Consider the following 24,373-nt stretch of genomic DNA (forward strand, 5'->3'; position numbering starts at 1 on the left):
TGTTTAAAACGGGATAAACTGATAGCTTCTCCACTCTAATTGTCTCATTACAAATGCTCGTACAATAAATTCAGTCCTCTTGATAAGAAAAAGGGCCTGTTGACTCTGGTTAGCCCTTAATAAAGTTTAAGCTTGACTGACACAGTAAACCAACATACATAATAAATGAGTCCAAAGAGTTTTTTCCAAAGAGTGAAGATAATCACAAAACGAGGGTTGTCCATTGAACAAAGATCTTAATCAAATTAATTACATGATAGGTTGATTAATTAATCAAATTAACGGCATGATGCCACTGGTTTGGTGAGGTGAGTCTTGATTAAACATGTAACACATTATTAGAATTCATTGTACTAATTTAACAAGTTCAAAATAAAACGCATCAAAAATACAGCCCTTGAGATCCAATCCGTAGTTTCAGATATGTGGACAGATGGATGGCTTTTTGTTAATGCTCATTTTGTTTTCTTTAACGTATCACCCATGAGGTTTGGTTATTGTAAGTAGAGCTTGGCATATAGTCTGCTTATACAATATTAATATCTGTTTAAGAGGTTTAATAGAATTTTCTATCAAAGGCCAGAGAGTTCAAGTGAACACATTTGTAATGAATAGAATGTTGGTCCTATTTATGCTTAGTCACTATGTGTCTTATTTTAAATGTTACTTTTACCAATTATTTTTTTATTTAATATTCCAGTTGCTGTTCTACGTGCTATTGTATATGCTGTGCTACATGTGCTAGGCACGCTACATTTTTTGAGAAACTATTCTTTTAAAATCAGTTTAACTCATTTAATCTGATTGCATTATTATTCTAAACCCTGTCATATATCATCAGAGATTGAATGGCAGTTTTGTTAAATGAACATAGGTCTCGGTTTTATGGCTTCAGAACACTAGGCTTTCTGTGGTTGAATATTGGGAGAATGCCAAAGCCTTTACGCAGCTGTCTGTCTGAGAGAGGAGAGAAATCTATACTTCTGGCTGACATAAACACAACAGCACAGCAGTGCATTCAGGCCCAGGAGATTGGCTGATTCATAACTAATGAATATTTTCCAAGCCTGCTCAGGTTGCACATTACAATTCAGGAGCCACTGAACCAGTTCTGGTTAGCCCCTCATGAAATCTACACACTTTTTAGATTTTTCACTGATTGCAAGGGTCAAAATGCAGAATGGATTTAAATATTGTAAACTGTGTTAAGCTGAGCTGAGAGTATACTACAATCTAATTGGCAGCTAAAAGGCTTATTGGCAAATCATAAAGGCTGACAATACTAAGCTCTGAAGTCTGCTCACAGCAAATGGTCTCTTGTCAAATGTGCATGTTTGTTGTGGTGCAAATTGGCCGGTCAGTGAAATATTATATAAACTATTGTCAAGGGATAATAAACTGCCAATAACTTGACGTCTGTACTTCCAGTGGTTCTCAAAGTATGTTGCACACACTCCTACATTCATTTTCGCACAATGAAATCTAAAGTGTTGATGATAGAAGTGCGAAGCAATGAGGTTTATGTGAGTTTCTTCTTCTCTGCCTTCTTCTCCTTATATGTTACATTGTGCATATTTAAACACAATGTCATTCTCGCTTATGCATCATATTCAAGTGGGTGTGGACATGGTTTTAACTAAAGTTTTACACACAAAACAATTAAATGTCCTCAGAAGACTTGGAATAATGTGAACAAACCATACTGACTAATTTTGTGATGCTTTGTTTCATAAAACATGGACGACTTTATGATAATATGTGTGTTCATGTATTCAGAGATAAAAACGCCATATGGTAAGTATAAAAATTACAGAATATTGCACCTGCAAAGCAGTATGGGAGTCCCATATTATTTGATTTGATTATTTTTTTTTTTTCAAAAAAAGTTTTTTATGTTATCATGTTTCATTGTGTTAGTTAGCTGTATTTTAAAGTTATTTTTAAAACTAATCAAAATAACCCAACTGCAGTTTGCTTGAGATTAATTGGAATGCACAATAAAAAATAAAAATAAAAACATGATTTTTGAAAATAGTTAAAAATGGAGTTATCTGTTTTTGCTAATGAACTCTTCTTACAGTATATATATACATATTCTGACTTTTTTTTTTCTCTCAATTATGAATTTATATCCCAAAATTCCGAACACACTACACGATTGTCAGGCCGATTATGAATGGAATTTGGTCTTGCTAATATGGCATTTTGACTGTGTTAGGCACAGGATAAGGTCAGAATAGTTTAAAGTTGTAATGGTAGTGAATGTGATGTTGATGATATTTACATGACTCAGCAATTCTTAGAGTGTTTGTGTTCTTCTTTTAGTACATCTGGGAGTGTTTGCAGTTATAGCCTTGACCCTACAAAAATATGACGTTCCATCAGGTACACCAAAGACCCAGTACACCAGCTCCCCGTCCGGGATCAGTTCCCTCAATCAATAGAACCAGTGTTCTGTGCACAGAGACAAAGATAAACAACTCATCCTCGTGTTAGATGGTCCGCAAAAGCAGTCCTGGCAGAGACTTTTATGAGTGCAAACATCATAATGCAGTCTCAGAACACTTACCCCAACAAGGACGACCAAGACTGATGTCCAACTCAGAATCCTTTTCAGTAGCAGAAGTGTCACCTCTCTTTTGTCCAGTTCATTTCTCACTTCAGCCATATTTGTGCGTGCTGCACTGCATCTTGTCTACTGATGCTAGAATATTGTGGAAATGCGGGGATCATTTACGGCTAACGCTCTGCAGCATAATGTGCGCCTGCATTTCGCCCCAATGCATCATTTCTTCAAATGGAGCTCTTGATTGATGGCCAGCGCCATTCCAAACACCATCCCGTTTATAATAATGCATCACCTGTTGCGCTCTGGTTTGCAGTTTCTATTTGAAATTATTCTGTGATAATGAAGTGCAAATGCCCTTGGTTCTGGCATGAGATTGAGCTGCCTCAATGTAACAACCTTTCTACAGGCAAATCATCTCCTTGGCCCCTCGTAGCTGAGTTAATAAATCTAGGTGCTATGAAGAGAAAAGACCGTCAACAGATTGTCTTTTTCCATTGTTGATGGATGAAATTTCACAGCAACCCCTAAATCCTCATTGTAACAAGTCAGTGTATTTGATAAAACAAGAAATATCTGTGCTTTATAGATGATAAGACAGGAAATCGTATCCATCACCCCAGGAACAGACGCACACTACATCTGTTTACCATCCCATGGGTTGTCTTAATTTCTCTCAGCATAAATTTATGTAGCCTGTAATGGAAACTCAGTGACTTAAACAGTAAATTTAATGATCACATTCTGTTGCTTTGAGTTCAGTGCCAGCGGGATCCAAACGATGCCTCAAATATTCATATTTTGTGCAAAAACTAGTGTATAAAGATGAAGCTTTGCATCATATGAGGTACAACAAACATACTTGGAAAATATGACATTTCAGATTTCATTTCAACTTAATACAGAACAAATCTGTTGCCTCACAGGCTGTGTTTGAAATACAGACTCCATAGAACAAAAGTATTGGGTGATAAGTTTCAAACTTGGCTCACTTAGATATGCGTAATGCAAATGTTAAATCATTGGCTCGGATCACACATTCAAAATTGATTTGAGGTTAAAAGTGCCATTACATCTTTGGAGATTAAATGTCTGTTCTCTCTGTTCTTTTACTGACAAGGGGAGTATGTGCCTTTATGGAAGATAAAGTGGATGTGCATTTGTAAATTTCATTATACTTGCTAGTCCTCTCCTTTTTATAGATGTCAGATGTTTCCTATATGAGGAAGGCTCATGAAGAGTCCCACTGGGTGAAGGCCTTTGACAGCATATACTAGAGAGGAGTGAGTAGGCCCACACAGAACCAGAATTCTTTGGAAGTGAATTAGGATAAAAGTAAAATGCCTTATTGGTACCTGAAAGCATTATTAAATGCAAAATATTTCATTAATAAACAAGGGATTGGGGATATGTTGAATTTTGCTGATGGGACAGTGACGACATTATCATTCATAATTTCCTCTTTAGCACGAAATAAACATGAATGAACATCAGAAGGTTTCTTTTTTGCACCGCGCACCATTTATCAAGTTAAAGTCCACCAATGTTAATCTACTCTCTGGTCTGATTTGTTTGTTGGACAATATAGCAGATTCAGTGTTATGATTGGTCGGATCGCCTGTCAGTCAAATTCCCTTTGAAGGGCGAATGACTTGACGTGAGCATGACAACAACTTGAGCATGTTTTTTTTTTTTTTTTTTTTTTGTTGTTTTTTATGATTAATTAATAATAAAAAAGTGTAATGTTATTTTTTTGAAGAAGATTTCATTAGGTTTTTGGAATATTATTGTTATTAATTATTAGACTTTAACAAAACAGCTTCACTTATTAATTCATGTAAACTCATGTCTGGAAATTATGGACACACTTATTTGACATGCACCCAGAAATCTGTAGAGCTTTCCAGTCATCAGTTTAGCAGAGCCTCCCGCTGCCCCTTTCCTCACCCGTTCTCTGGGAGTTCAAAGTGTGCACCTCTATTGGAATGACAGGTTGCGTGATTGGTGTGTGTTTGAGCGAAAAGGTCACATAGCTTGACATCCTTTCTTATTATCCAGCAGTGTAAATCGACTCTGGGACCAAATGTCAAGAAAACGTGGATTAGATCCAGCTAAGATAGGGCTCTGTAAGAACTAGGTCTTCATAAAAGGCAGATTTGTTGTCTCTCTCTTTGCACCGAATCACAGATGCGTATCTCCTAACTACAATTATATGTCCGTTTAGCCTAAATCTAGCTCTCAGTCCGTGGAGATTTGTCCTCACTTAGCAGAGCTACAGCCTTGCTGATTCATAGGCAGTTCTACAGGGATGCTGACACACAAGCTATTGAACACCTGCACTGCTCACTGACTCAAGGTTTAGAGAATGCATTAAATTTTAAATACATCATTAAGGGTGGGATAAATGAGAGGCCTCATTAATTATTGTCTGCAAAAACTTGCAGGGTCTGTAGATGTGTTATTTGTTGTTATTGACAATTATTAATAATTTCTGCAGCTCACGTGAGAGTAAGATTAGTATTTATTTGAGTCTAGTGCACACCATTTAGCCATTTCAAGAGGCAATTGTACTGAGAACCACAGATGGGACAAGAAAGAGTGTCTTTGATCTCATGTTAATGTGGGAATTTCCTTTTTGGGCAGTCGAGTAAATGAAACCGCTCTCATCTTCTGCACCCCTCATCTGCTGTGTTTGAGTTTGCTGATGCTGACACTCATGTGAATCACTTTGGTAAATCGCCATTCATCCATGATGATTCTGCTTGGGCTTGAGTAGAATTTGCAAAATGTTTAGAGGTCCATGTGGAGTATGGAAAGATGTGATTAATGACTTACTCATTGGCACCAAACGGAGAGTAGGCCCTGCTTATGTCTAATGCAAATGAACAGAGCACGTGATGAGAAATACGGAGGATGTTTGGCTCATACATAACATGATGGAGCAAGAAAGAGAGTAGGCTATAACGCTGCTTTGACTGAAGAGGCTGCTGCCTGCATGGGAATGACCATTTCATGCAGGGTTGGATTCATTTAAAAAAATACCCGAAGCGGATGATTTATGAGACGTTCGGTTAATGGTTCTCGAACGTGCTGATGGAACACCGTACAGTTTTTCCTCCATCATTCAGCGGCTACGAACGAATCATAGCCTACCGCGCAACCAGTGAAGTTCGATTCCCGAAGTAACGACTCCTATGAGTCGGTTCTTTTAAGTGAATCATTACCACCCTGCGACCAAGGTATTTCGCGTGCGGGTGACTCTTGTGAACCGGTTCTTTTGAATGTATATCCAAATCGCTACCAGTGTAGTCCGTTTCCCCAAACCAATGACTCTTTTGAGTCGGTTCTTTTTAGTTACTCTGAAACATACGCCCGCAATGAAGACCATTTCCCCGAACAACCCAGACAGCAAGCAGTTTCGGCCCAGAACTGGCCCACATCTGAAATCCATGCGGGCCAGATGTGGGAGGTGTCTGGGCGGATATTGGTTGATGTCTGGGAAAAAAATGACTCTTACGAGTCGTTTGATTCAATCGGTGCGGTTACTAAATTTACTTGTTAATTTCGTCATGTCCAACTCGAAATGGTCAAGTTATATGTTTTATTTATAGCTCGAGATTTAAATCGCTGTAGGTTATTTTCATGAAAGCTGATTTGTAATCAGTAGCCTATTTTATATAAATTAATTAGTTACATTTGACAGCATTTTTGTTTGTTCATTAATCGTGTTAAATACAAATTAATGGATTATGTCGCGTCTAAAAAGTCCCTAAAGTTTATAAACAAGTTATTGAAAGACTTTTATTTTTGGTTTATTTTGTTGAATTCTGAATTATCTCAGTAATTCTAACAGACTGAGGGCAGTAAACCCAATAAGAATTTCCCTAATTTCTAAAGAGTCCTTTTAAAAAATTATTCTGCAAAAGTAGCCTACTAAAAGGGCAGTTAATGGAATCGCCAAGGTAACATATCATCAAGAAGAACTGGAATCGCATCCAGAATCATTCCTATTTAATTTCCCATCCCTATATTTGACAGTCTAACTTGCATTCCTGTCATTTGCAACAAAACCTACGAAGCCAGAGATGCACTGAGCGGAGTGGGAGATCGTGAAGAGAGCAGCGTGAAGGAGTGAGAGCTGTATCAGTGCAGGTCCTGAAGCACAAGAGAGAAGAGAGAGAGAGAGAGCTATTGGGCTCTTATCACATGCGTTTAAAACCGTTATTTAAAGCAACTCATTTCTGGAACGAGCAAGAAGGAAAGTGAAGGAAAGAGAGCAAAAGAAGACCGCCAGCCGATGTTTGACTAAATTTGACATGAGAGAGGATATCTGTTTCATTTATTTCTCACTGGGATGCGGATTTTTTCCCTTCTTTTCTTGACAGCGTGCGTCTGCCCCGCATCGCTCGTATCATACGGATATATACGGAGAACAAATTAAGATGAAGTGACCTTCGAAAGTAGTTTTTGACGGCGTACCGCTCGCTAGGGCTTTATTTCTTCTTTAATCGTGTTCAACAGCGTTGCACTGGGCACGAGGGAACGGCGGGAATTGATAGGGCACGCGCGCAGTGCTTATAAAACAACAGCTGACCATTAAAGCTCACATCAAGCCAAATAAAACACTACCAGAAGAAATAATAGCTACCACTGATATTGTTATACAGAAACCGCGGGGGCATAAAAACGACGAGCTTTAAAACAGGTAAGACGATTCGCATCATTGCTTCATGCAGTTACGGTCTATTCTGCATTTAGTTTATTCAACATGTGATGGATTGTATTGCATGGGAAATTGCTGTAGATCGCGAGACTTGTTAATGCTGTGTTTGGATTTACAGCATTCTAATTCCGTGGACACGGCATGGGAATTATAAATACTGAAGCATCATGCAGATTGGCTATATGCTTAACTTGAATATCATTATGTGCAATTGGAAACATTTAGTAGCCTTATGTCACAAATGAATTTGAAAGTAAATTAGCACATTTTCTCCCGATGGTCTGCATTAGTCACACCAACAATTCATAGTCAGTGAACATTTCATGATTTGCATGACAATTAGATCGTTCTTTGAAATAATTTATTATTTAAGTGGTGCTAGTTTATTCATACTGAACACGGGAGAGTTACTATGACAAATTCTAGTGTAGGCTACTATTGCGTATGCATCCAGATTAATGGGAAAAAAATGCTATATGAAAGGCAGAATATTAGGAATATTCCTGTGATGCAAGGAACTTAATTGTTGTGCTCTATATTGGTTCCAAACAGCATTCAAAGTCAAATATCGAATCTTCATCCGTTAAAGTGACCTTTAAACCGGTTATGGTGGTTTGTTTTATAGGTGTGATGTTATAATGCATTAGGTTGTGCAACATGTGTGTCTTAAACTTTGCAGCATCTGGTTCAGCTTTTACACAGAATTACAATTATTATTGAATGATTTGAAATCCACCCTGGTTGAACTGAAATAACCTGATGTATTAGAGAGCTTCGTCAGGTTGTGTTGAGGGTAAGGATGAGGGTGGAATGGGTGCCATCTTTGCACCCCCTGGTGGATAATGGCAAGCGAGTGCTGAAAAAAAAAGAAGAAGAAGAAGAAAAAAAGAGTTGGTTTCTGTTTTAATGTCAGTCATTATTTGCTTTCAGTGTGTGTTAAAAAAAGTGGTCTGATTCTTATGTAAAGCCCTAATGTTCATGAGTGCTTAGTGATAAGTCGTGAAAAGGGTGAATACTGTAATGTCAACACAATGCTTCTTTTATAACTATAAGGATATTCCTACCTTCTCCTAAATGCATTTTTAATGTGAACTTCAAACTTAGAAATTTTGGTCTCTATGACTAGAATCTTTTGGATTCTTGCATGATTCTTTCACTCATACGCTTGATAGGACTTTCCATAGGTTACATTGTTACGCCAATAGGTGGCAACAAGTGAGTGTCTTTTGTGTTTGAACGAGTCATGGAATCACTCACTCAACCGATTCCGTAAAAAACATCAAGACTTTTAATCCTTTGTTAAAATTGCTTGACTACAAATCTAATATGAGACCACAGAAAGCGAGTTTAAAGGGTTAGTTCACCCAAAAATGAAAATTAGGCTGTGTTTTACTCACCCCCAAAGCATCCTAGGTTAATATGAGACCACAGAAAGCGAGTTTAAAGGGTTAGTTCACCCAAAAATTAAAAAATTGTCTTTGATCTTTCAAGCTGTTTCATGGCACTCAACGGGTGTTGCATTCCTTCAGTGGCAAAAGATGTGATCCTAAAAAAGCACCCTTTCATTACAAAAAAAAGTGTTGTCACATGGGTGAACATTAATGCGTTTTTTTAGTGAAGCGATCTGTTTTTGTAAGAAAAATATCCATATTCAAAACGTAATAATGCTTGACGCTAACCTCATACGTCATTCCCCCGGAACTACTTCATTTACAACAGTGAGCACAAGCTAGATTAAAGTGATTATTACGTTTTGAATATGGATATTTTTCTTACAAAAACACATCGATTCGCTTCAGGAGGCCTTAGTTCACCCCCCGGAGCCATGTGAGACACTTTTTTTTTTTTATGAAAGGGTGCTTTTTATTTCACATCTTTTGGACTTTTTGAATATGGATACTGTTGAGTGGCATGAAACAGCTTGAAAGATCAAAGACAATTTTTTTTATAACTCCGACTGGACTCGTCTGAAAAAAGAAAGTCATATACACCTAGGATGTCTCGGGGGTGAGTAAAATGCAGACTAATTTTCATTTTTGGGTGAACTAACCCTTTAAGCATCATTTTTTGCACAAATGACAATAAGGCTGATGTGTCATTTTATTATCACCTCTGGTGTTGTCCACCGATCAGTATGTTTTGAAGCAAATGATGAAGGTTATAGAAACAACAACAATAACTGTGTTAATAAATTAGATTTTAAATACCATCTTAAGTTTTTATTTGTATAATGGTCAGTCATTTTAAGCATTCATAATACTTCTGCCTTCCTTCTCACTTTGTGAACAAATTTGATTCCCTAGTCCCTGAAATCTCTGCTGACTGAAATCAGAAATTAGAAAACATATTTAATAAATATTCAAAGGAAGGAGGATTGACAGGATTGATTGATTAACAGGCAATTAAACTCTGTGAGAAGCTTTCACTGTCGGCGTGCTCATGGGGCACATTTAATGTCTTTACATTGCGAGGCATTACTGGTAGATGCAATCGTTGTTGGTGAGTAACATGCTCTGTAAAGGAAAAATCGGCATGCTTGTTCGTTTGGAAGGTGCTTACAGCTTTTTCCATGGTAATAAAAAGAAAGTCTTTGTTAGAGAGATATGCTATTAGAATCAAATCAACCTACTATAAGGTGAATCACAACATTACAGACTTTGATTTGATGCAAAAAAAAAAAAAAAAGTAAAAAGACAAAGATACAAGACTGTGCACGTAAAGAGAACTACTATGGATGACAATCAAAATAAAAAATAATGGATAAATATGCAATTATTGATTTAATTAATATGTAGAAGCAGCGTATTTTACGTTTATTGCAAAATATGCATATTTATAGGCTACATGTTTTTAAGTTGTTTGAGACCATAGGACACTGATTATTTGATTGGTGGATTTGATGAATCATGGGTCATGTATTTTTTTGACCAGGAATCCCACTTTTAATCATGAATATTGAATAAATAATTTTAAAAAATGCAGACTAATGGCTTTATGAAAAGAAAATACCATTAACAATTAGGCTACCTAGCTCACAGTAGGTCTATCTTTAAGGTTAATAAGTTATTGTTAAATCAGTTCCCCTTTAGAGAAAATAAATGGGATTTTTACTTCTTGATACTTTTGATTTTCCCCTTTACAAACCAAGCCCAAAGTATGTGAGCTGTGAAGGTTGTGTCATTATATATCAACATGGTCAAACATCCAAAATTGTATTAAAATGCAATGGTAATATATACAGTATAATGTAAAATGTGAAATGTTTAGTGCAGTGTTCTGCTGTATATCAATGGAGCAAAGACTTCCACTTTATCTCATTTATTATTTACTGCCATATTTATTTTACATGTAATAAAGTCTGCTGCAGGCATAGGCATGCTTGAATGGGTTTCTAGAAGGCTTCTTTTATCGTCTTGTTGCAGAATAGCTTGTATATGTATTTTTTTACTGGCTGGTAAAATGAAATATCAGCACTGGAGCTTTTGCTTTATTTAATGCTAAAACAAAAATACTAAAACAATACTATATCATTGGCATAGGTTTGGGTCTGGACTACATGTTTTGGAACAATGGAAGGCTACCTGTTTAGGGAAACCTGTTTGGAAAGTTCTTATTGTGATTCTGTTTGGTGCAGCTAATGCTGCCCCAGTCACTTACAGCAGCTTTAAAGGTACAGTATTGATTTCTGGCATTGGTAGTGGGTCTGCTGTAGTTCAGTGATATCACCAGTGTGTAATTATGGCTAAAGGTGGCTAAAGCGAGTGTTTCTTGGACTGGTACTACTGATTTGCATTTGTTTTCACAGAAAGCCCTGTCCCAGTAGACTGAATGTGCCCAGCAACTGAACAAACATGATTAAAAGGGCACACAAAGGCCCACACAAGTTTGGAATCTGAGTGCCTGGCTGGCAGCGCATATGTATATGCACCTGACAGAAAACAGAATAAGATGCATGATCTCATTGCATGCCTGATCATTTGATGGATAGGTCACGGAGAAGCACAACTCTCTGTTGTAGTGAAGGTTAACCAACATGGTGTGACAATTTGTCAGTATCCATGAGGCTGGTCTCCACAGAACTGAGACAAGGGCATCATTCAGCACTTTCTGTGTTGAGGGCCACTCACAGGACATTTGCCAATCTGTAGAACACCCATGAGACCAGCCCTTCACAAACTCAACACTCAGCCCATTTTCCTAGCTAATGAAAACCCTTTTTGTACAATTATTGATTGAAAAACATTAGTGATGCTAACAAACATGCTTTTGTGGTGTCTAGAATATTTTCAATAGGGATGCACCATAGATTTTTGGTTATTGAATAATATTATAGTTTTTATTTTATAATAATATTTCTTTTAAATTAATCAGTATTTGAAATATAAGTTGATACATGCCTTTTTAGTTTGCCTACTAATATATAATGTTGTGATGGTTAAATTTGCATGTACCAATTTAAACAACTGATTTAAGTTTTTTCTGTATTTTTTATTTTTAATTTATTAATTGACCATAATACATTTATATTATCAACGTATCAGTATTGAACATAATTTTATTATATCCTTACTTTTCAGTTGAAACTTTTAAGTTGAAACAGATTGATTTGTATAATGTATTTAATTAATACTGATATTGAAGTTGAAATATAAGATATATAAGTTGATATTTGGTATTTAGTTGATTGATTTGTTTTTTTACCAATACACACAAGTCATGCTGACCCCAGTTAGAAAACACTAATAGTATATTCTAATAAAATAAAAATCAAAATCATGACATGTTAAAACCATAGAGAATTGTTTGTGCTTTCAATGCCTTCAGCAGCTAAGGCCATTTCAGAATCCATATGTCTGTCAGTGAGCAGAATATAATGTCAGAAAGCATGACATATCCATATCTATCCTCTGTGTCTCATATTGATTTTGTGGTCAGTAGTGTTTAAGTGAATTTTCCAGGCCTCTCCTCCCCAGAGAATCCCAGCCCAGCGCAGTCAGTATATCATAGTTAATAATTATTGGCACAAATCAGTTTAGCCCAGGTGAATGGCTGAAAATTGCAGCTGCTATGTTATTTTCCTTGAGGCTTGCACAAAATATAATTCTCTGCAGCTTATTTAGCTTTATTATTATTATTATGCAGCATGGGTTTTGCACTTTATATAGCACAGAGTTGCCACCGTTAACTCCTTGGCTCATGAAACATCATAAAAGTAGGCTTGAGAGTTTGATGTGTGCTATTTGAATTTAGCAAGATGTTATTTACAGACATTTGATTTCAGTGTTTTGGCTGTCGAGCACATTCTGAATGTCACCCACCCTCCGAAAATGCCTCTTTCATGTTGCCCTGGAAGTGTCAGTTGTCAGATGTGTCTCTAGCTGAATTTCCTTTCAAGGCCATTCGAGGTCACATGAGTTGCTTTTTCCTGCAGGATTTTGAAGTCACTTTTTTATCAACTTTGTGCACCACCTTTGTAGCGCATCTTATTAAGTTCATGCCTAGCAGCCGTTGCCATGACAGCAGCTACCACTTTGTGTCACTCTTGTGATGAGAGCGAATGACGTGCATATATCCTATGAGACATCATTGAAGTTTAAGCAGTCTAATATCTCAGAATTAGCAAATATGCATCTTTCGAGAGCGAAAAAGCAGTCCAGGGATCTTTTCATGATAGCAGATTCCCTGCAGGGAATTCATAACCGGCGAGTGACTGAATATCGTACATGATCTAATGCTTTTGCTTGAATGAACCGCTTCTGCGTTCGCTTAGGGAAGGCTTAGGGTGAACATAAAAGATTGTTGTGACTTAAAGCATGTCAGATCTTCTAATTGACTGATAAATGAAGGAAATGCACTTATAAAATGACCTTCTAAGGTTTTACAAGGCATAAAACAACCTAGAGGCTGGTCCTATTTAATGCCTGAGGACTTTTTTCATCAATCTTGGTAACATCTAATTTTGTCCTTTCAGATCTCGCAAGGGCCTTACATTGAAACAGTGTTCATTTAATAGGGATTTTTTTAAATATTTTTTGAATTGTGTGGTTTTTTACTCACCCTCATGTCTTTCCAAACCCGTAAGACCTTTGTTCATCTTCGGAACACAAATTAAGATATTTTTGATGAAATCTTAGAGCTTTCTGTCCCTGCATAGACAGCAACACAACTACCACGTTCAAGACCCAGAAAAGGAATTAAGGTCATTGTTAAAATAGTGTATGTGACATCAGTGGTTCAACTGGAATGTTATGAAGCTACGAGAATACTTTTTGTGGCTAAAGAAAACAAAAATATTGACTTTATTAAACAATTTCTTGTCAGTTGAATTGGAATACATTACACGTTTTTTTTGCCCAGATTTTTGTCCAATTTACAGTCTGGGGAAGACAATGCTAGTTGACAGATTTCATAGGAAATAGTGCAGATTATGATGGATTAAAACTAGTTCTCATTTAGTTTATTATTTATGTTTTTCTCAAACCAGTTTATTGTTTTAAAATCTTTTCGGATTTGAAAAATCATGTAGTGTATTTCAGCCTTTAGCATCTTTTCTCTGAGTTTTATGAGTCATATTTCCCTGACATGGCCAGCCAGGAAAAAAAAAACAGCTGTACAAAAGATTGTTTCCCTGTTTCTAATTTCTGCAAAATGTTTGTCAATTATTGTGTGAAATTGCTCGTTGTTTTTAGATATGGCTGCACGATGAAGGAGGCTCTGTGAGCAGGAGCTTGGCTTTCATTTTTCCATTTTCTGTTTCACTGATTTCTCCAGTTTGCCAGACCTGAAAATTAGCATTGTCAATATCAGTTCTCCCATACTACCCTCAGATTTCACCGACGTGTGTCCACGAGTCCTCACTCAGAACCTTGAAGATTACATTGATATACAAGTTAGCATTTTTTTGGTACGTCCATACGGTTTGAATTATTTCTATTATGATACCAGGCTGTCAGGGAGGTAGTCCCAATGATCACTCACTTCATCAGTTCAACAGCGTCTCTCTTCCTCTCCGCCGCTCTTAAGTCAATACGTGAAGATGTCTATACACTTTTGAAAGATTCCACCTCCGCAAATAAGCCTCCCGCTCTCAGAGAGAGGTTCATTGGAGACAAATGGTGCACATTTCACAGGTAGGCCTTTGCAACCGCTGTGATTTGTTTCATTGCTAATGGGGGCTGAAGTGCCGGGGCCCTAGGCCATTTGCTTTTTGGAGTGGCAGTCTGAGCGAGTACAGCCAGCATCTCTTAACAGCTCTGAAAGAAAAAACCATCAGCACCAACTGAGTTCCTCTCAGACTGGGCTTCCAGAAGACTTTCTCTTTACCTCTCCTCATTACCATACACAGGCTCTACAGATAGAATCTCTAATGCCCACAGGGCGCTTAACGCACCACAGAGGTGACTGCTGAAGCTGCCTAATTGGCCGCCCAGGCAAAGCCATGGAAGCTACCTGGGTGATTGACAGAGGCCATGGAGTAAAGGAGATCCCAAGCGGAAGGCTGGATTGTCCTGGCTCCTTTTTAATCATGTCGTTCAGCATTGTCGATAAGAGATGTACTGAGATTAGAGTTCAAGGAGGACAGCCTTGTGCCGTGACTGTGGGATTTACTCAACATGTGAAAGGGGCGAATGAATCAGTATTCAGTAGGGGGAGCAGAAGGTTAGAGCAGAAGGCTTCAGCCCTAACCCTCTTCTCCATATTTAGTATGCAGATCACATTGTTTAGCATGCAGATCACATATTTTTTTAGAGTAATGATGTGAAACCAAACTTGTGACTTTACCACTAATTTATAGGCACTAACATTCAAAAGTCTGGGGTCGGTAGTTTTGAAAAAAAAAATGTTTTTGAAAGAAGTCTTACAAAGGCGGCAATTATATGACCTCGATATCCGCAGCCATTACTCCAGGCTTCAGTGTCACATGATCCTTCAGAAATCATTCTATTATCAAGAAACTTTGATGTATCATGATCATGATGTAAGTTTTTTTTTTTTGTATTCTTTGAGTAGAAATTTCAAAAGAAATTCATTTGATTTAAAAAGAAATGTCCTGGAAAATGTCCTTGCCAAATAAAAGTATTTATTTTCTTTTTAGATCAATTTTTGGCATTTTGGCCTATATTGCAATAGGACAGTTAAGTATTGAGAGGAAGTGAAGTGGGAGACAGAGTGGAATGGGATCGAGAAAGATCCGCAATCTGGGACTCAAAGACGTCGGTGCCCTGTCCTTGAGGCTATTAGCACTGACAAATAAAAGTATTAAAAAAAGGGGAACATTTTACTTAAAGCTTTTATGTATAATGCATTACAAAGGGTTATTAAGAAATATAATTATTTATAATGTGCATTGTAATACATTGTAATATTTTGTCATAAATAATTATAACCAAATTTAAAATGCATAGTGTAACAATGACTTGATAAGTGTTATAATGTATTAACTGTGGTTCCAATTATTCATGAGACTGTACAATGCATTGTAAGGTGTATTAAAATGCATAATTAATGCATTCAAATGTTTGAAAAGGTTAATGTTTAAAATGTTAAAAACATATAAAATGTTTTTTATAAATGTGGTTAAATAATGGTCAACAATTCTCACTATTAACTAGTTGCTTATTAGCATGCACTTTATTAACATATTGGCTGTTTATTAGTGCTTATAAAGCATATATTCTGCATGACCATATTCTACATCCCTAATCCTACCCAATACCTAAACTTAACAACTACCTTATTAACTATTAATGAGCAGCAGCAAATTAGGAGTTTATTGAGGCAAAAGTTGTAGTCAGTGGTTTGGTAAAAGCGAGAAATGGAACTTAAAATAAAGTGTGAGCAACAATTTTTCTAAATGCCATACAGTACCTTTGTGAACCACCAGGGGTCTGCTGGCCCCCTTTTGAAAGCCCTACAAGCCCTGTGGTTGTAGAGTCTTAAGAACTGAGTGTCCTTATTTTACCCACAGAACTATGCCCATTTCATTGGATTGTTCCTAGATTCCCATTAGATTATTTTGGATTAACACCAGTGCCAGTTCATGTCTGGCTGCTGACAGGATCATCATCTTCTAGGACTTTGCAGGTGCAGTTAAAATTTAAACTGTTCTGGTGGATCTTTTAGACAGCACAAAGATGGTAATGACCAGGAGGAGACAAAGACATTAAATTAGTGCCACTGAGACACTGGTCATAGCTTGCCACCATATGCTTGGTAAACAACAGGTTATGTTACAAAACTATATGTTTAAACAAATGAACTACAGTTGACATAAAGATAATACAATTAGCCAGTTTTGCTTCTATCAGTGTTTCATTGTAGATCCCTTTGAATCTCAAGGACATCCGTGATAACAAAGATTAAAGATTTTGGTCAAGAATTTAAGAGTAAAGTACAACAAAGACATCATGGAAAAGATACAAAACAGTATTAAAGGATTCAGATGCTGCAGTGGGCACCATTGATTCAATTAGGAGGAAGTGGAAGTGGCAAACCACTCAGACATTGGCTAGGAAAGGTTGTCCTTCAAAACAATATCAGCAGTTAGACTTAAAATGGCATTTGAAATGTCTACTTATGAAATGTGACTTATTGTTTTATCTGCATAACAAGTGATGCCAACCATAGATGAGAGTAGTTTCGTATATTATTTTGCATTGGAATGTGTAATAAATAGTAAATAGGGTTACATTTGATTTCCTTTGATTAATTAAAATAAAACTGAAAGAAATGAAAATAAATATTAGATGAAAAACTTAAACTGTAACTGAACTAACTGTAATAAGTTGCAGTACTAAAATGACTAAAACTTAAAGTGAAAAAAGAAATCTAAAAGTAAATATTTAAAAAACAAACAAATAAATGACAAAAGCATGTAACAAAATGACTAAAATTTAAATAAATTAAAAGCATATATAATATTAAAACTCTGACTTTAATGTTAAAGACTTTAGCACTTTGAAGGAACTGCTAATATTATGCTTTATCTCTGCATTAGGTCGTCTAGATGCAGAATTGCAGTTTACTTTGTCCAAACCACGCTTTATATTTTTCAAGTCTTAGATCCACAGATGTGTAATAAAACCCAACTTTGATTCATTCTTTGTCATGCTTACATAATGGAATGGGATGGTTGCAATATGGAAGTCAGACACTGAGGGAGAAGGCAGCTCATTAGTCACCGCTTCCCCGAACATTCAGTTGTGTTACCAGATGCTGGGCCTCATCTCAGATCTCGTCTTTAATCAACTGGAGAGCCAGAACAGAGCATCTCTTTTAAACCGATTGTTTAGAGAAGAGTCACATTTAATGCCACTCACCCTGTCATCACTTGCTCACTCATTGGTTCAGCGGGAACGCGACACTGGGTCGACAACATTTGGCTTCATCCACTCAGCCCCAGCTGCACAATGACAGCTTAGATGGGTGTCCCCTCTTGGGATAATGACACATTTACCACTCAAGTGGATCGGGGCAAGTTAGGTACTTCACAGAATGGAGAGAAAAGCTCTGCAAAACGTGCTGCCACAACTCTGTGTGGTTCCTGCTACATGCGATGAGGATTTCAGGTCAGGGCAGTGAATGAAGTCTGGCTGTAAGAGCAGAGGAACACGGTGCACAGACTGGGGTAATTACCCTTTCCTGGTGAACAGCTCTCTGCTCTGATATATTGCCCAGTGTGTGTTGTATACACATTATGGCTTTCAATCATAGCCATGTGGAGTCAGTCACTGCAGGAATCATCAACCGTCTTCCGGCTTAAACCGTATACCCATTTAATGCTTGGATTAACCATGTTCCATGTTTGTGAAGCCACCAAAATGGACTTAAAGAAAATGATCAAAATTATATCATTATACACTCTTAAAAAGTCTTCATTCACCCGTCCACAAATTAAGGTCTATAAAGATCTTAAATCAGACTGGAAAGTTTTTTGAAGGGATAGTGCACCCAAAAATGAAAATGCTGTCAATAATTACTCACCCTCATGTTGTTCCAAACTTCGTTCATCTTTGGAACACAAATTAAGATAATTTTTAATGAAATCTGAGAGCTTTATTTGATGCGCTTTCTGACTCTCCAGAGACAGCAAGGGTCCTACCACGTTCAAGGCCAAGAAAGGTACCAAGAACATCGACAAAATAGTTGATGAAGCAACAAGAATAGTTTTTGTGCATTAAAAAAGTTATTTTTGGTTTCTGTTTTTGTGCACAAAAAATATTCCTGTAGCTTCATAAAATTGAACCACTGATGTCACATGGACTATTTTAACAATGTCCTTGCTACCTTTTTGGGACGTATCAGTTCCGTTGTTGTCTATGGAGGGTCAGAAAGCTCTTGGATTTCATCAAAAATATGTTAATTTGTGTTCCGAAGATAAACTAAGGTCTTACGGGTTAGGAACAAAATGAGGGTGAGTAACTGACCATTCGCAAAGAGCTTTATTGACAGGCGATCTGACCAATCAGAACATGGATATTATGTGCCTCCGCAGCTATCCCCCATCTTGAATCTTCAACTTAAACTTGAAAAATGGTGTTTTCCATGGTTGAAATAAAATACTTTCTGATATTTATTAATGTTCATTTCATGCTTTAAGTAAATATGAAAATGAATCAGTTCATGTGTTTGAGCAGAGGCAATACAGTGATCTGTCACGACACATTAAAGAGCCACAAAAATCGGTATTTATTGTTTGAATTTCTTTAAAAATGACAATTTAAAAGCTGAGAGTCCGGAGACCTTGTTTCATATCAGAAGTAACCTGCTCTGTCTTGTCTGTCGGTGTGTTGTCAGTTTCCTCTTTGTTTTGCGATGTATTTTTCACTGCATGAGAACATGATGTGTAGTGTGAGAACGGCATTGTTTGTCAGGGATAGCAACAGTAGCTAAGGAGGGCGGGTCTTTGTGAACAGTCAATTAATGACAGAATTTTCATTTTTGGGTAAACTATCCCTTTAATTCATAAAGCCATGGCATTAAATGTTGCATTGCAAAAAAAAATCAACATCTTCCTCTGTTTTTGTTTTATATTTACTTCAGTTGCAAATTGAACATACTATATGAAGTCTTGTTTGTAAGTAAATAAATTAAGTGGGTTTATGTTTGAAATGAACAAACATTCGTGACTTTTATTTTAATAATCAGAAGAACCTTTTTACCATTATAAAGAACTGTTTGTGTTAAAGTATGGCTGGGCGATACGGCAAAAAAAAAAAAAAAAACCGAAAAGAAACCCATTTCTTATCAGATGATTTTGATAGTCTTTCAAGTTGAAAGGCAGATTTTTACTCCTAAATGAAAATTGTATAATCCAGACCATTAATTGTGGTTTTAAAGTATTTTTTATGGTCAGAACATGACAAATACTTCACATTTTTACTGTTTTTACTGTTTTACACTTCTGTAGTTATTAATATTATTTTTTTATTTTTTTATTTTTTACAACATTTCTATAAATTCTTAATAGAAAAAAATATTTCTTAGTTTCTGCTTGTTCTAATGAGTGATATTGTTTCAAATCATGAAACAGGTTTGTGTGTTGTGATATCTTGAGCACAGTTTGCAGTGCAGGCAGTCTTTTTTTGTCTCTTAGAAAAGCACATTTGACAGTAGTACTAGCTTGAGTTCAGATGCAGATTAGGTTCATTATCAAAAACAGCAACATCAGTAAAAAAAATAGTAACAGCAAATGTAATTATTCTGTCTGAGCTTTATTCCAATTAACCACTGGTCTTCCATAGTAGCATACATTTAGCTCATGATAACCACAGCTAAAACCACATACAGTATATAGCACCTCAATACCATGGAAAAAATTTAACTATTATGGTTTCTAGGTTTTTGTATAAAAAACAGTGGTCTAAATACATTTCGTATAAATGAATGAATGAATGAATGATGCATTTGAATAGAGCTTTAACTGTGTATTTTTGTACAGCCAAAGTGGGGGGTATCTCCTCAACCACCACCAGTGTGCAGCATCCACTTGGATTGAATTGCACAAATGCTATAGCTGAATCACAAAAAAATGCTGTAATGATATTCCATTACTCCTTTAATACATGTCTACATTAATAATATAATAAGATTTCGATTTGATATGAATATCCCACATTTCTGCAACAATATGGTGCAGTTATTATATCCATGGTAAATCATGGCAATTGGTTGACTGAAAAGCCTTCTGAGTCCCGACTGTATCGTTGTGCACAGTGTTTCTCCTGTTTGTCAGCGCTGTTTCATCTGACTTTAAACAATACTTCTGGAACTCACAGCACTATACTATCTATCTATACTTGCTATCATATGCATTCATTCTGTGTTGGATTTATTCTGCATGCATTTTTCAGTTCTGGAATGAATAAGTATTTAACAGGTGAGAATACACATAAGTGGCAGTCTCTGTGTGAGAACTGGTTTCAAGATGGCAGGATATGGCAGCTCCTAATGGCGTTTCAGTGTCCCATAACATACGCACTCCACTGGTATATCTGTCAAATTAATGAATCGTCTAGACATGTGAATTTATGTTAAATAATGCAGGAGGAATGCAGGTAGCACCTACCCTGATCAGTCTACTTCTTCTCTTCATCTATTCTTCTCTTCTTACCAGTCTGTCAGAGAGCTTGCTTTACAGGAGGTTGCTGGCATAAAGGCTTGATTGAGCTCATGGCTGAATGAAATTTCATCATTTTCAAAACACTAATCCGAATAGGCCACTCGCTGCCCAGTTATTCGCCACGAGAACTGTTTCTGTGTGTGTCTGTGAGTTATTTCTGTGCTTTTTTGGACTGCAGACAGTAGTGTGTAAGAGAGCATAGGCTGTTATCATCGACAAACAGTGAGGGGTGAGATAAGTGGGATGCTTCAGGCCATTCTCTCTCTCTCTCTGTTTTAGTTGGTACATTGTCTCTCCACAGTCCAACTCCTGCTCTGTTCCTCCAGTTTCTCTTCCTTAAACCTCACTAAACCCCACCGAGCCAAGCTGTGCCCTAAACTCTATCTATCTATCTATCTATCTATCTATCTATCTATCTATCTATCTATCTATCTATCTATCTATCTATCTATCTATCTATCTATCTATCTATCTATCTATCTATCTATCGTTCTATCTATCGTTCTATCTATCGTTCTATCTATTGTTCTAACATTCTATCTATCTATCTATCTATCTATCTATAATTCTAATTCAAATAAAATTACATTTTAAATTAATATAATAAATATGTATATTGTATTTTTTTAATATGTAAATATTAATAGAATACATATTTTAAGATAGACTACAATTAAGTACACTGAACAAAATTAAAAAATTCAACAATTTTGTTTTTGTCCCCATTTTTCATGAGCTAAAGTCAAAGATCTAAGACTTTTTCTATGTACACAAAAGGCCTATTTCACATAAATATTGTTCACAAATCTGTCTAAATCTGTGTTAGTGAGCACTTCTCCTTTGCCGAGATAATCCAGCCACCTCACAGGTGTAGCATATGAAGATGCTGATTAGACAGCATGATTATTGCACAGAAGTGCCTTAGGCTGGCCACAATAAAAGGCCACTCTAAAATGTGCAGTTTTATCACACAGCACAATGCCACAGATGTCGCAAGTTTTGAGGGAGCGTGCAATTGGCATGCTGACTGCAGGAATGCCCACAAGAGCTGTTGCCTGTAAATTGAATGTTAATTGTTAATTTCTCTACCATAAGCCATCTCCAAAGGTGTTTCAGATAATTTTGCAGTACATCCAACTGGCCTCACAACCGCAGACCACGTGTAACCACACCAGCCCAGGACCTCCAAATTGAGCATTTTCACCTCCAAGATCATCTGAGACCAGCCACCCGGACAGCTGATGCAACGATCGGTTTGCATAACCAAAGAATTTCTGCACAAACTGTCGGAAACCGTCTCAGGGAAGCTCATCTGCATGCTCGTCGTCCTCTTCAGGGTCTCGACCTGACTGCAGTTCGTCATCGTAACTGACTTGAGTCTGCAAATGCTCACATCTGATGGCGTCTGGCACTTTGGAGAGGTGTTCTCTTCAAGGATGAATCCCGGTTTTCACTGTACAGGGCAGATAGCAGACAACATGTATGGCGTAGTGTGGGTGAGCAGTTTGCTGATGTCAACGTTGTGGCTTGAGTGGCCCATGGTGGCGGTGGGGTTATGGTATGGGCAGGCGTATGTTACGGACAATGAACACAGGTGGAATTTATTGATGGCATTTTGAATGCACAGAGATACTGTGACGAGATCCTGAGGCCCATTGTTGTGCCATTCATTCACGACCATCACTTCACGTTGCAGCATGATAATGCACGGCCCCATGTTGCAAGGATCTGTACACAATTCCTGGAAGCTGAAAACATCCCAGTCCTTGCATGGTCAGCATACTCACCGGACATGTCACCCATTGAGCATGTTTGGGATGCTCTGGATCACCGTTTACGGCAGCGTGTTCCAGTTCCTGCCAATGTCCATTGAAGAGGAGTAGACCAACATTCCACAGGCCACAATCAACAACCTGATCAACGAAGGAGATGTGTTGCACTGTGTGAGGCAAATGGTGGACACCCCAGATAATGACTGGTTTTTGGACACCCCCCCACCCCCACCCGGAACACCCAATACAGTAAAAATGCACATTTCAGAGTGGCTTTTTATTATAGTCAGCCTAAGGCACACCTGTGCAATAATCATGCTGTCTAATCAGCATCTTGATATGCCACACCTGTAAGGTGGATGTATTATCTCGGCAAAGGAGAAGTGCTCACTAACACAGATTTAGACAGATTTGTGAGCAATATTTGAGAGAAATAGGCCTTTTGTGTATATAGTTAAAGTCTTAGATCTTTGAGTTTTGAGTGTTGCATTTATAATTTTGTTCAGTGTATAATAAAGTGTTATATGTATGCTTGTATGTGTATATATATATATATATATATATATATATATATATATATAATATATATATAATATATATATATATATATATAATATTAATGTTAATTGTGTCATTAATTGTGCCATTTTAATTGTCATAACACTATAATAAAATGTATTATTTTAAATTATAAACTTAAAGGGATAGTTCACCCAAAAGTTAAAATTTGATGTTTATCTGTTTACCCCCAGGGCATCAAAGATGTAGATGACTTTGTTTCTTCAGTAGAACACAAACCAAGATTTTTAACTCAAACCGTTGCATGTAAGTGGATGGGAATCACAGCTAAAACATACAATAAAACAAACAAACAAAAAAACATACACAAACAAAACCAAATTAAACCCTGCGGCTCGTGATGATACATTGATGTGTAAAGACACAAAACGATCTGTCTGTGCAAGAAACTGAACAGTATTCATATAATTTTTTACCTCTGATTCACGCAATGTCAGAGCTGTTAGAACTCTCCTGAGTGCATTATCAGCAGCAGGCACATGACGTGTCTTCTTCTTCTTCTTGCTTTATGGCGGATCGCAGACTTATAAGTGCATTACCACCACCTATCTCTCAAATGGACCATTGACACTCTATCTACAATCTCAATTATGAGTGTCAATGGTTCACTTGAGAGATAGGTGGCAGTAATGCACTTACAAGTCTGCATTTAGTTGAAGCACTCCACTCCATGGGTGAACTATCCCTTTAAGTACACTAAGCTTGGCTAAAATTCAAAACTATCGATTTTATAATATTAGATGTTTTTTTTGTTTTTGTTTATTTTACATAAGTGTTTTGTAATAAAAAGCTTTACTTGCACTGATGTCGGATGTATCATTTAGTTGTTGTGTAATATAAACAGTTTAGTCATTTCCAACAAAAATAACTACATCTTGATATGTATCCTACAATTATGGTGATATAAAATTACTCATACCCCAGCGTTTTACTATCTGTAATACTGGAAGGCAAGCCTTACTGAAGGGCACAGTGTTAAATCAAGATTGATTCATTCATTTGGGAGGAGCACTCAAGAATCAAGAGGCGAAGATCTGCAGTCTTTTTTTGGATCCTTGGCTGAACCCGCGTCGTTATCATTCTTGTGATGTCAGATTTACTGTTGAAATTTG

At 36.9% G+C, this 24,373-nt stretch overlaps 1 protein-coding gene across 1 annotated transcript in view; it reads left to right on the forward strand.

Annotated features, from left to right (window-relative positions):
• Positions 1–6,626: 6,626 nt before the first annotated feature.
• The window catches only part of LOC109103545 (glutamate receptor ionotropic, kainate 4-like), a 329,617-nt gene continuing 311,870 nt past the window's right edge, over positions 6,627–24,373 (forward strand). The window contains exon 1 of the mRNA XM_042740067.1: positions 6,627–7,271. The gene's annotated coding sequence lies outside the window, so the exon portion shown is untranslated. The remainder of the gene's footprint in view (positions 7,272–24,373) is intronic.

The sequence above is a fragment of the Cyprinus carpio genome, chromosome B15 (genome assembly GCF_018340385.1).
Source record: "Cyprinus carpio isolate SPL01 chromosome B15, ASM1834038v1, whole genome shotgun sequence".
Taxonomy (NCBI): domain Eukaryota; kingdom Metazoa; phylum Chordata; class Actinopteri; order Cypriniformes; family Cyprinidae; genus Cyprinus; species Cyprinus carpio.